At 47.1% G+C, this 13,327-nt stretch overlaps 1 protein-coding gene and 1 long non-coding RNA gene across 2 annotated transcripts in view; one reads left to right on the top strand and one right to left on the bottom strand.

The window, feature by feature from the left end:
- Positions 1-13,327, top strand: part of LOC119431736 (uncharacterized) — a 182,981-nt gene that overhangs the window by 43,957 nt on the left and 125,697 nt on the right. The window lies entirely within an intron of this gene.
- On the bottom strand, positions 4,487-5,815 carry LOC125940802 (uncharacterized). The gene is made up of 2 exons (XR_007464008.1): positions 5,707-5,815; positions 4,487-4,650 (listed from the first exon to the last, which is right to left on the bottom strand). It is a non-coding gene; the product is annotated as an uncharacterized LOC125940802 (long non-coding RNA).

Here is a 13,327-nt window from a genome sequence, read left to right as displayed (position 1 = left end):
GATATTTCACGGTTGTCACCGACCACCATGCTCTATGTTGGTTGTCGACAGTCAAAAACTTGTCCGGACGCCTTGGCCGCTGGATACTCCGATTACAAGCATATGATTTCGATGTCATATACAAGTACGGAAGAAAGCACCAAGATGCCGATGCTCTTTCACGATGCCCATTACCACCATCATCGGAGCACATCAAATCATCTTGTCAAATTGGCCGCACGGAGGACGCATCGTCTATTACACCGATTACCTCCTTGACTCCATAAAACCGCCCTTCAGTGCTTTCCACTCACCAGGCGCGCCGATTCTTATTGCCATGCTATCATCAATCGCCTTACCGGTGTTCCATCTCCATCCAATGCCAGGCTACGGAAACAGCTCAAACTATTCAAGTTCGAAGACGACGTGCTCTACCATTGCATTTTTCACCCGGAAGGCCATCGATCGGTTCCCGTTCTACCACGCTCTCTTCGCGCTGAAGTTCTGCAGGCCTCACACGATGACCCTGCGTCAGGCCACTTGGGTTACCAGAAAACACACGAGCGCAAACTCAGCCGATTCTTTTGGCCAGGTCTTTCCACGAGCATAACTAGATATGTTGCTTTGTGCACGCTTTGCCAACACCGTAAGCGACCTACTACTGGTCCGGTCGGGACGCTACAACCACTTCCTTGTCCAGCAGAACCCTTCTCTGTCGTCGGCATTGACCTTTCCGGGCCACTCCCAAACTACTCCAGACGGCAACAGATGGATCATCACTGCTGTTGACCACTTGACCCGGTACGCTGAAATAACCCCAATACGTTCAGCAGCTGCCTCAAAAGTAGCGGCCTTCTTCTTGCAGGCTATCTACTTACGTCACGGGGCGCCTCACGTTCTTTTGAGCGACCGAGGCAAGGCAGTTCTTTCAAGCACTCTTAAGGAAGTTCTGCAAGCGTCCACCACCGTGCACAAGACAACGTCTAGCTACCACCCTCAAACCAATGGCCTAACAGAGCGATTTCATCGCACGCTGTGCGACATGCTATCCATGTATATTCAACCTGACCATCGTAACTGGGATGCGATTCTCCCGTTTGTAACATTTGCATACAATACGTCTGTTCAACGGACCACTGGATACTCTCCGTTTTTCTTAGTATACGGCCTGCCACCCAACCTCATCACTCGACGTTTCTTTCTTCTCTGGCCCCGTCAATGCTTCACAATTCATTTGCGACCAGTTTGCGTATCATCTTGCCCAATGTCGTTGTCGCGCCCGTATGAACACTGAAGCAAGCCAAGACGATCGCAAACATCGGTAGGATGCCTCTCACCGCGTCGTTTCCTACCGCCCTGGTGACGATGTGCTCCTATGGACAGCTGCACGAACACCCGGTTTATGTGAGAAGCTTGAGTCTCGCTATATTGGCCCCTACAAAGTCATAGAGCAGACCTCGCCGGTGAACTATCGCGTTACACTTGTTGATGCCCCCAACTGACCTACGCTGCCGCGGCACAGAGATCGTGCGCGTTTCCCGCCTGAAGCCCTTTCATCTCCGTTCCGTTCTCTAACGTGAGGCCAAGCTGGCCGCTTCCGTCCACGGGGGAAATTAGTGTAAGCATTTATGGGGACTTCATCTTCATCTGTACAAAACCATCATCAATCATCGGCTCGTGTTCGATTTTGCGTCGGCGCCATCTTTCCTTCATGGAATACAGCGTCGTCTGGACCGTGGTATTTCAATATATATATATATATATATATATATATATATACGTAGAGGTTTATACTGCGCCGCCGGCAGGAAGTTTTTTCCGTGTGTTAATAAGGAACGATATCTTATATACTTATGCATACGGCGACTGATGGCGCTTCATGACAACCGACTGAACTCGAGCGCGCGCCCATAGTCGCAGGATCCGGGGTCCATGACAAGGATGAGGACGCCACCACGTCGCCCTTCGCCTATTACGTGGTTGGCAAGACCACGCCTAGGCCACCCTCCACGACTGGTACGCGCACTGGAATTACACGTGCTTTTGTTACGCAGTGAACGTTTTTGCATGAAAAATGGTGCGAGTGTGTCTGATATGGCAAACGCCCTCAACTTATAGATAGTTTGTAAAATACTTACTGTATGCGATAGCGGCCTTGAACTGTTCCCAGGACTACAGAAGCTGTAGCTAATAAACTCAGCAATAGTCCTAACCGCAGGGTGCGCACCAATAACACGAGAGTTTGACAGCGATAGCTGCTAAAGCTTAGTTCGTACACTTTTACTGGCGTCTTGCCCAGCTATCATCATGCTTACTTTTCACAAACAGTGCCCCCCCCTCCTCCCTGAAGAAAAAAGATCAATTATTCCTCTCAATAATTCGCTTTTACCCCTTCAAGTTCAGGACGTAATCTGTGGGACGAGCCAAGCACCCTATATGGGACGTCAAATTTATTACTGCGATATATGTATGGCGTGTCTGAGGTATGGTCTTACTGTATTCGAGAAATACCGTTCCGACATCTTTTCGGATAAAAGATGTTATTTCATCAAAAGCTTAACAAAACAAAAATGCTATGGTGGCGTTTGTGCACTTCGGTTTTGTGTTACAAAGGAAAACCTAAAGTGAGGAGTGCCGCCGGAACAAAACGGTTGACACGGCAGTCTCTCGTTTCAGCGCTTCATAACGTTCATTTGCCTGCGGCTATCGATTTTCTTCGACCGTTGAGCGTGGAATCGTGAGTACGACGAAAGATAGCGACCATTGTTAGCTTAATGGGAACATACTAGTTTGGAAATTTAGTTTTTTATGGCGCAAATATATCCTGAGCGTAGCGGCCCGATGACAGCTTTCCGCTTGGAAGTTGTGCCCTTTGATGGTTACTGCGTGTTATATCGGCGTGCGAAAGAATGTGGCAATTTCGATATCATACCATTGCTAGCAGTGACTTGGCTTGCTTAACTGATTTCACCAACTGACCTCAAATTCCCACAAATAAATGAAAAAAGGCAGATACTTGTGCACAAGCAATGGACGTTAACTTCGTTGTACAGTACAATACTCGCTTCTGTATACAAGCTAAAGATTAGGAGAGAATGCGGCGCTGATTATCTTACGCACCAACAGTGATAACGGGTTGAGAAGACCATAAGCTTAGCATATACAAGAAGCACAAAGGTATAGCACCGTCGATGTATAGGGGCTTAATCGTTCCCGCAGGCAGATGCTGAAGCTGAACACACAGTCGGGGGTTGAATTCCAAGGCATAGCGGGCACTTTCTTTCGACGAGTAAATTATAAAAGAAAGCATCGATGCGTAAAACGCAGGCGTACGTTGAACATAGCCCGACGTCAGAGCCCATGAGCGGTTGGCATTGTGACGCGAGTCGCAGTGAAACTTTTCGGATCACTTTGACTTGGGGCCTTTGTCGCGTTGCTTTTTTTATTGTGATACCAATTATATGGGCGCTCTAGGCGGATTTCCGCCGTCGGCGTCGCCGTCGCCGTGAGGTTCCGTGTAAAGTCCAAGGGTGATAAAATTGTCACCGCGCGCCGTATGCTGTATGTCCGAGTGAAAGCGTGCGAGGGTGAGCCGCGCTAGACAACACGAAAGTCACTTCGCTCGCTGCTGCTGCCGCGTTTCCTCACGCCAGCGTTTTGACAGCGAGTGTCCGCGGTAATCGAGTGTGATGTGTTCATGTTTGCCTGTGCGCGCTGAGACCACGCGTGTTAATTTAGCTAGCAAGCGAATGTTTACAAGTTGATACGGCCGATAAAAGTACTATCCTTACTTCGTATGGCTCTCTGCTAATTTGCTATCGCAATCGATGCTTCGCCTTTCCGGCGAGACTGCATGTTTTTTTAACAGCCGAGCTCTTTAAGCTTTTGGTTAGGCAGTGGAGCGTTAGCAGAAAACTGCGCCTGGCGATGACGTCACCAGCGCGTTGCCTAGCAACGCCTCGCACAGCTGATTCGAGGAGTTGCTAGGCGATGCACGTGACGTCATCGCTCGGCGAGGTTACCATCCTCTCCCAGGTTACCCTCGCCACAGCGCGAGGCGCGGCCGACGTATCCGGCGTTCGTCGGCCACGCCTCGCGCCGGACTATAGACGAGAAAACGTTCGCCAGAAGGCGCTACTGCGCCTCCTGACAGCACCCCTAATGTGGAAATGTCAAGCAGTGCGGTCGCGCCGTGGTGCAGTCTACGCTTTGTTTACATTGTTTCGCACCCGCTTTCCTTCGCTGCTCGTGCTAACGGCGCTCCATTTTCGACGGCGGCAGATCGCGTGCTTGCTGAACAGCGATGCAAAGACTGCAATGCGGTTTCAAGAAGGTTGTCGTCGCCGACAGCGTTTTTCGTGACGGCAACCTCAAGAAAGGGGAGCGACAGCTTCCACACGTGTATGACGAATAAATTGTGGGCGGTGAAGTGACAGTGAAAGCGAAGTTCGTGTCGGAGGTGTCCAACAAGATTGTATATGACATCGAGTTAGAGGTACACACCGAGTTCAGTAATTTAGTCACTTTTATTTCTCTATGGTGCAGTCACAAAGCGGTCATGCATGCTTGCAGAGATGTGCAGAGACGGTGACGATTGCGGTTGGTTTCGTTGGTCGCTGGGCGCGCACACGCGGCTGCTCTCATTTTGGCTCCCAGGGAGTGGCATCCACACTGTCAGCACAGAAAGAACACATGCATTAGGCACCAAAAAGCCAATAAAATAATAAACTATGTATACGTACTACATATGCGCATAATGCCTTATATCATGCTGTAAAACTCTTTAATGTATATCATGTTTTATTCAATCCAGATGTTAGAGTCATGGCAGCTTATTGCATTAGTGAGCAAGGCATCTTTTCACTGCTCATGAGAAATCGCTCGTACAAACTGCTCCGCGAATTGAACCCAGATCACGGTAACCGGCGGTAACCGGTTACCGTGATCACGGTAACCCTGGGGCCACAGCACGAGCGCAAGAATTAGCGATACATGCCCCATCAAAGCAAATCTACTTTCTCGTCGGGCGAATGCCCCGCCGCAGCTAAAGTATAAGCTCACACCGATGGCCGGCTACTACACGAAACGAAGATTCTTTGCAGGAAGAGTGAAGCAGGAAGAATGTGCAAGGAAGAATGTGTCTCGGGCAGCTGCTTTCCGATCTGCCGCTTACCGACGCACGCGATGACCGCAGCTTGCATTAAATACGGACTGCCACCACACAAAAGACAAGTAGCGCGCAGACCCTTTTGTTGCCTGCACAACTAGCAATGTAAGTTGCAGCGTTTGAGAAAGGGATACAATTCTCTTGACCTCGTCCTTGCCGATCGCGAGTGAACGAACAGTACAATAAATTAAATTCGGGTGTTTTACGTGCCAAAACCACGGTATCATAATGAGGCACGCTGTAATGGAGGGTCTCAGGAATAATTTTGACCACCGGGGGTTCTTTAACGTGCACAAAAATCAAAGTACACGTAACAAGCGTATTCTTGCATTTCGCCCCCATCGGAATGCGGCTGCTGTGGCCGGGAATCGAGTTCGCGTCGTCGAGTTTAGCGGCGCAACACGTATGCAGTTACCGGTAAGCTAACACGGCGGATGTCACTGTACGATTCAACTACGCGACACGTCTAAACAAACGGCCATGCGCTAAATACAGGCATATTACTATTTCGTTTTTATCGAGCGGTCGTGATATTGCAAGCGAATGCGAAAGTACGTGACTTGACTCGGCGCACTGCAGTTATCCACGCTTCTCGTCTGTCCTTCTCGTACCACCTCCCCGCAATTCTGTAGGACTTCACGGGCGGCTTTCGACGTTTCGAGGCTGCTGGGGCAATCAACAACACAGCAGAATTGCGTGCCACCTTTCCTGGTTGATAAGGTCGCACTCGCCGTTGCGAAAAGAACGCGCACGATCGCTCGCGCCGTAGAGAACACGGGCGCGCGCTGGCCCAGCGACGACCTTCGACAGTTCCATCCTTCCGCCAGGGGAGTATTCGGCGCTGGTGCCGCGCGGGCAAACTTTAGGTTGCCTCGTCTATAGAGTGCTGCGCTTTCGCTGGCGTGGCGTCCCCATGCCGAGCGAGCTCGCGCGTCAACGCTACGTTGGACTATAAAGTGGCCTTCAGAAGACTGCACGCCGACCCCGAGTATCGGTACGATACTCGGGGTCGGCTAAGTTTGGCTAAGAGCCAGCCAAGCCAAACCAAGTTAAGCAAAGTTAAAGCTAAGGACCTGCCGAGCCAAACCAAGTTAAGCAAAGGAAAGCAAAGTTAAAGCTAGGGAAGGGCCACCAGCTTCGCTGTTTGCCCAGTCTTCGCGCCACTTAGTGTGAAGCTTCCCCTTATTTTTCTTAGTGGCTGTCGTGTACATAGCCTCTTTGCCACCTACCATCTAGTCTATCTACTATCCTGACTGCCTGTCTTTTACTCACGTATCCTCATTACTTATTGCAGGCCACCGTTCAGGTGTCAACCACGATGCTATAGACTTTGCAGTCAGCAAGAATTTATTTGTACTTTTTTCTTTCCGCAATTAGTGTAGTAAAACAACCAATTACTACTACTGCTACTTTGCCGCGTGACGAAGGCGCGGCGAATAATTTGCTCGAGTTTTTTAACATCGAAGCTGTTTAAGCCAGCCGTAATTTGTGGTTCGTATCAAGAAACTGCCGCGCCGTAGTCATGGCAACCAGGAGGGCGAAGGAAGGCAGCGCGGCGCATGCGCACGTGGTCTCCTCCTCGCCAGCTCCCTGCCTTCCCGACCCCGCTTCGCCTCTTTTCTCTCCGCGGCGCGCTGAGCCATGAGAGAAAAAAGGCGAAAGCTTGCACTAGGCCGCGCAAAGCTCAAGACACAGCGAAGCTGCCCGATTGATATCGAGCGGCTAACCTCCAACGCGTTTGGCGTCGGCAAGCAACAGCGTTCTTGGCACTGTGCCAACCTTAGACTTCCTGCGTTTCTGGCGTGCCAGGAACGCTGTCGCTCGTAGGCGCCGACGCGTCCAGCGCTAGTCACCCGAAATGTCGCGAAAGGGAAGGTACCTCCGAAAATGATTGCTCGAGAATACCTTCCTACATGGGTAGTTAAGTTAAACCAAGTTAAGACCTAGCAGCAACCGAGTTAATACCTAGCAGTAGCAGCCAGCAAGGCTTGAGGATTGACAGTTTCGCTGTGCCTAAGCTTTGCACGACCGAGTGCAAACTTGCCCGCTTTTTTATACTGTAGTTATAGGCCTATCACCCTAGCGCTCCAATGTGAGAGGAACATACCACCCCTGAAATCGGACCATTATTTGAAACATACCTCCGTATGTGCGCACTTAAACTACAAAGCGGGTCATGTTCGCTACGTGAACTAGAAGTAACCTGACACTTCGCAGCAAACCTAAGCTGCGACCCGGCTTGTGATACTAGCGGGTCGACATTCTAACTCGCGTTTGAATATCAGTGAAAGCTAACTTTACAGCCTTTTTGTCGTGCCATATTCAATGTCATCTGCAGAGAAAAAAAAGTCGACGCGGCGGATCTCTTCGACCGTCAAAAGTACAACTAGGAAGACCACGACGACCTCAACGACTACGACCTACCACGACTACGACCACGACCACGACCACGACGACAACCACGCGTACCCGTGAGTGAAGCACTCTTTTGCAACCTTGGAATACGTCACGGTTGATGCTGATGATGCCCTTTGAAATGGCGTGCGGTCACGTGACACCAGGATCTTTATTTAACGGGATACTCTAGGTAAATATGAATAAGGTAGCTTTAACTCGGGGCCAACTTCGATTTGCCTGTTCAAAAATTTGGAGCACGCTTAAGAGTGGAACGCGATAGCACTCGAAGATCCCTGGCTGCTTAGCGGGTTATTTTTTTCTCGTATATTCAAATTACAATCTGACGCTATCACGTTTGTAGGTTGTGGTTAAGTCGTACTCTACAATTTTTCTGGCGAATTTTACTTTGAGAAATTCCACTTTTGTTTACTAACATCTTGCGCCACGCGAAGGGTCTGGCCGGTCGGGGTGGTTCGGCATGATGTAGTTCGGCATGATTGTTTCCGCCAACGACGCCGGCGCTTACGCTGACGCCGACGCCGGATTTTCTGTGTCACGGGGCCCTTAACGCAATCGCTTTAATACATTTAAGCCGCAGAAATGTTTTTAGCGAGAGAATCGCCGGAGAAATCTGAATGAAATTTGTAAAATTTCAGAGCGAAAGCTGAGTATAGAAACTTTGTCGGCAATAATATTTTGGATTTAGAACCTCAAATATTTCACAGAAATCGCGGAGAGAAAACAAAAACTAGGAAAAAGTTTCCAAATCAGTAACTAGATAGATATCGCAGTTCTACAAGCTTCATTTGTTACATATATAAAGGGGACAAAATTTGCTGTAGTAATTTGCTGCTTACTTGAAATTATAAAAATGTTTACAAGGTTTTCGCAGAAGTCATGCAGAAAAATTTGTGGTTGTTTCAGATTGGTGTACGATACATCAACATTGCCCGGCTAACGATAAATGAAGTTCACAGAATTGTGATAGCCCTTTTTATTGCCAAATTACAGAACTGTAAGTTTAATGCTCGTGCTTTTTTTGCAATTAATGTTCAGTACTTTCACTCAAAATGTCTTGCATAAATTACCACCGAAAAGAAGACAACCACCGAAGGTCCGGCTGCGGCATTCTGTTGGAATCACCCACGTTAAAACAAGCTAGTTGAAGTAATCCTCACGTGACCTCCCTTGCTTGCGCTCACTGTGAATCAACCAATGCTTAAGTCACTCGAAAGATACCATCTAGTCCAAAATATATGGCGCCACTCCGGTTTTTAGATTTCGCATTTTTCTCGCTTACAAAACCTTTGTTATCGCTACAAATGACAAAGTGGTCATGAAACAAAAGTAACCTTTAAATCTAACTCGACAGAACACTTTCTTTTTGTGTTCTTTTAACCCTGTCTTGTGCCGCATTAGGAATCCTTAAAGTTTCGGTTAGTTGATTCTGCTGGATTCAAATTATGTAACCGTGCGACTTTTTGGCGAGGACATGAACCGAAGAGCATTAAAGGACAAACTGCTTTTCCTTGTCTGCTATTCAGTTCATGTCCTCGTCAGGATTTCTTGATGTTACATTTTGAATCTCGAGTTTCTGATGAATGAAAGCCTTCAAATACCTTTATTCACGAAGCTGCATTGTTCATGATAGAATGTACGCTACATTGCATTTTTCCTCTTCCCTTTTACCACCAGTCTTCCAGACATTGATAACTAAAGCAGGGTATGAGTCCGGGCCAGTTGGTGCTGCATGATTTTAATCTGTACCAAACCAGACATACGATGGAAAAAGGGGGACATAGACAAGCTCGGTCATCGAAATATTTTCTACGTTTTCCAAAGAGCACATAGGAACACGTGAGCACGCTCGTGATTTCAAGTAACGCAGACACATTGAAATGATACACACAATTGATCGCATGGAAGAAGACATTTTCAAGTCCAAGTGGGCGAACCACTTCTAGCGCATCCCACAAAGATAGCTCCTTATGTGACAATGCTACGGAAGGCTTACTGACAGCTCTTGCTTTCTGCGAAAGCCGATGCTTCTATTATTAATCTGGTCTGGTCACTTCCATACTCTGCTATTGTGAAATTGCGCTCGCTCACGCATATGTGTTCTTTCGAAAAAAGAAAACTCTGCTAGAACCCATCTCTCGATGAATGTCGACGCTAGTGCGATTAGCATTGAAGCAATGCATCGACACATCGTATTGCAACCGCGTAAACGTGTCGTGCGTGTGGCGTGTACGCAGCCGTGCTGTCGCTTCCTCGCCCTCCACACCAGACACACTCAACCCCTGCACAGTGCGTGCGCGAATATGTATTCAAACAAGATCTCGTGAATAGATACGACGCGGCTTCAACTCCGGCCAGCCAGGGGGGAAATTCTATGATTATTTTTTTAGTAGCCCATATCCAGTGGCTGTAGTTTGCGTCAAAGAGGTACGTTAAAGAGCTGCACATATACCTACACGCACATCCTACAATACAATCGCCTCTCACGAAGAACACTACCGCCGCCTCATAATGCTGTGACGCGAGAGGAAGCCGTAATATGGCCAAAACTCCAAACACATATCTACACTACGATGCCCACACTGCGATCAATGCGCAACCTTTACCACATGGTATGGGCTTGCGCAGGCACACCGCAGCTCACACCCATAGCGCACCCCTCCACACGGCAATGGGAAACAGCGCTGTCTAGCTCCGACTCGGCTGACCAGCTCAGCCTGGTCAACCGAGCGAGAAGGGCAGCGAAGGCTGCTAGACTCCTGGACTGAGGGGACCACCCACTGCAGAGTTGAGGAGCTATATACCTACGCTCGTGTGCTCTTTTGTATATAGTTTACTCTCTCTCTCTCCATGCAGTTATCCTTAGCTAATCACCCAAGTCGGCGTAAAAGACGGTTCCTTGAATAGCGGCACATAGGCAACTGCACATTCACAGCAACACAAGTTGATGTGAAACAAAGTTAACTGATGTCCTTGAAGTGCGTCAAATACGTAATGGCACATGATCAGTCACCCAAGTTGACTTCAAAGAGATTTATTGAAGATGCGGCACAGACCACCAAGTGGTACATACCCAGTGCTCGAAGCTGGCATAAACTAGGTTCATTGAGCAGCGGCACATATGCAGAGCCACATATCCAGTGACCCGACTTGGCGCAAAAGAGGTCATAGACATAGACGGATAGATCCTCAGACAGCCTCCTAAACTCGGTGAGGTACCTCAAGAATGCTAATCACATTCTAATATAAAACAGTTGAAAGTCAGCGCTTGTCTGCGTCACCCTTTTTAGCGCCGTATGTAAGATTTCGCGCTGTTTATAATAGCGTTTACTAGTCTCCGCACTAGTGTCATTTATGCTTTCTTGCAGTATATTTAAAACCTAACGCCGATGTCAAGCCTACTGCTTCAGTATTTATCGCTGGATGAATAACTTTGATTTTGAATGACTTCTGCACTATTTTCTCAAGCTATCCATGAGACTTCATGTGATAAAATCTTCCTCTCGTTATACGTCCTCCTATAACACAGCAGCGCCTTTCGTGCCACTTGTTACATGAATTGTGAATGTAATACCGCTATAAAGAGACGCGAAAGCAGTTGCTGTAGAAATGCGTAAATTATATACCTATATAGTACAGATATGAAGAGGACAAGTGAGGTGTGCTATCAATGTATTCCAAAACGATCATAAACTAAACATCTTTCAGGAACGTGTAGCATTGCGCGAAAACAACATGGACAAAAGAAGCAACACGTTACACACACGAAGCGCAGGGATAGTTTGTGCTTTGTGTGTGTAAAACGTGTCCCTTCTTTCGCCCATGTTGTTTGCACGCAATGCGACACGTTCTTAATGGAAAACCAACAAGCCCAAGTGGAAGACCTACTAATGTTTCAGGAATATGGAAGTAGGCATAGTGGCGGAGAACACCACTTGACGGAGCGTGATGGCTTGCCTTTGCAGAAAGAAATAAGTAATGCTACAGGTTTGATAGCCGGACGATATGAAGATGATGTGTTCCGCCAATGACGTTTGGATGGAAGCCGCATCGCTTGGAAACAAAAAATCTGCGAGCCTCTTTGCTTCTTAGGGCAAACCAGATATAATGGCCATCACCGTGGAAAGCCGTTTCCTTGTGACGTTTGGCGCGGTGCTGTTTGCATATTGTGGTGCCGAGATAATTATTTGAGGGCTGTCTCTATAAACCGGGCTGCTAACAGATGCCGCCTTGGGGGGAAGGCATGATTATTTAGGAATGTCATTCATGACAACGCAGATCCATTCTCGCAGTTTTCACAGCCAATCTAGCGCCTCCTCTTGCTTATCTCTACCCTATGCTTGTTACCTTTTCTTGGCGGCTATTCGAATGCTTCCTGGATCTTTGTTTGCTGCATCCGCTTCGCACTGAAGACAATTATACTATAATAAAATGTACTGCCTAGATTTTCGCGCTTGCACAAAGCAATGACAATTATTTGCTCATAATGCAATGACATCGAAAGACTGTAGGAGTGATGAGTAGTGATATAAAAGACGAATTAAACAAATAATACAGCTGTATTATGATATTATTACATCAAATGCAATTTTTTGAATATTATCAACACAATGTTAACTCTAGACTAACCAACGAAGCAGTAAAATAACACAGTGATAAAAAAAAGATAAATTTAAGATAATCCGTACAATTTTTATCGTGAAAAAGAGATCGTATAAGGTTATATAGAAGAAGCGAACGAGTACTCCCGGGTATCATATACGCTACCACAAGTAAGATGATGATGATGATTAGTATAATTATGATGACGTTTAATTGGCATACACATTGATACGAGGCGGCGACAAAGTCACCTTGCCTGCTTGATTTGATATTAGATTTTATATCTAACGCTTTCTATCAGGTTGCCTAACTCTCCCTAAACTTTTCTTGCCTCCTTAAAGCATCTCTATATTGTACAGTGAGCTATGCCTTTAAGGATTGTGGTTATATCACTTTGCTCCCTGCTCTTTTTGCAGCAGTATTCTAACCGTCTCTCACTTATCTTGACTACTGACCTGTTAATGATTCCATCACTTTTGAACCACAGCGCCTCTGGAAGGTAGGCGTTCTCTATGGGATTTGTTCGGTGAATATTTTGACATTCCATTACGATAAGCTGAATCTTTCCAGGACTTTTTGCGGCAGCAGACACATGCTTCATGTTACGGCGAATATTTGCTGCGGTATATTTTCGTCCTCAGGCAGCCAGCTTAAGCCTTAGATGGTAAAGCACTGCCCTTCGTCTTATCAAAGAGCTTTTGCTATCTGATTTCTTTTTTTTGCGAAATTTGTAAATCTCCATGACATTTTGTTGTTGCCATCCTTTGCAATAAATGTGCCGTCTCTGTTTGTCCCGCTTTCTTTTTGATGACGCCTTGTTCTTTATTTAGTAATTACGCTTTCAATTACCCTGCACTTGGTTGCCCACATCTTTGACAGCTTCCTCCATTCTCTGTCAACGCTTTTGATGTAGAGGTATTGATGCACTTTAGCGGGCCATTTCATTCCTGAGTCTTTCAGGATCTAATTTTGATCTGCACTTGTCTGACTTCAAGAGAAATAGACTCGTCTAATAGCGCAGAACTACTGCTTAGCGGCAGCGTCCATGCTCGAGGCCCCGAAGGTAACACCAGCTCCCGGTGACGGGCACCGCCTACATTACACTGTTATAATTTTCCTATACATTACAACATACTCAAAAAGCTTTCGTACACACGTGTTAGG

The sequence above is a fragment of the Dermacentor silvarum genome, chromosome 10, assembly GCF_013339745.2.
Source record: "Dermacentor silvarum isolate Dsil-2018 chromosome 10, BIME_Dsil_1.4, whole genome shotgun sequence".
NCBI lineage: Eukaryota > Metazoa > Arthropoda > Arachnida > Ixodida > Ixodidae > Dermacentor > Dermacentor silvarum.
Note: the sequence above shows the minus strand (reverse complement) of the source record. Positions and strands in the feature narration are given on the sequence as shown.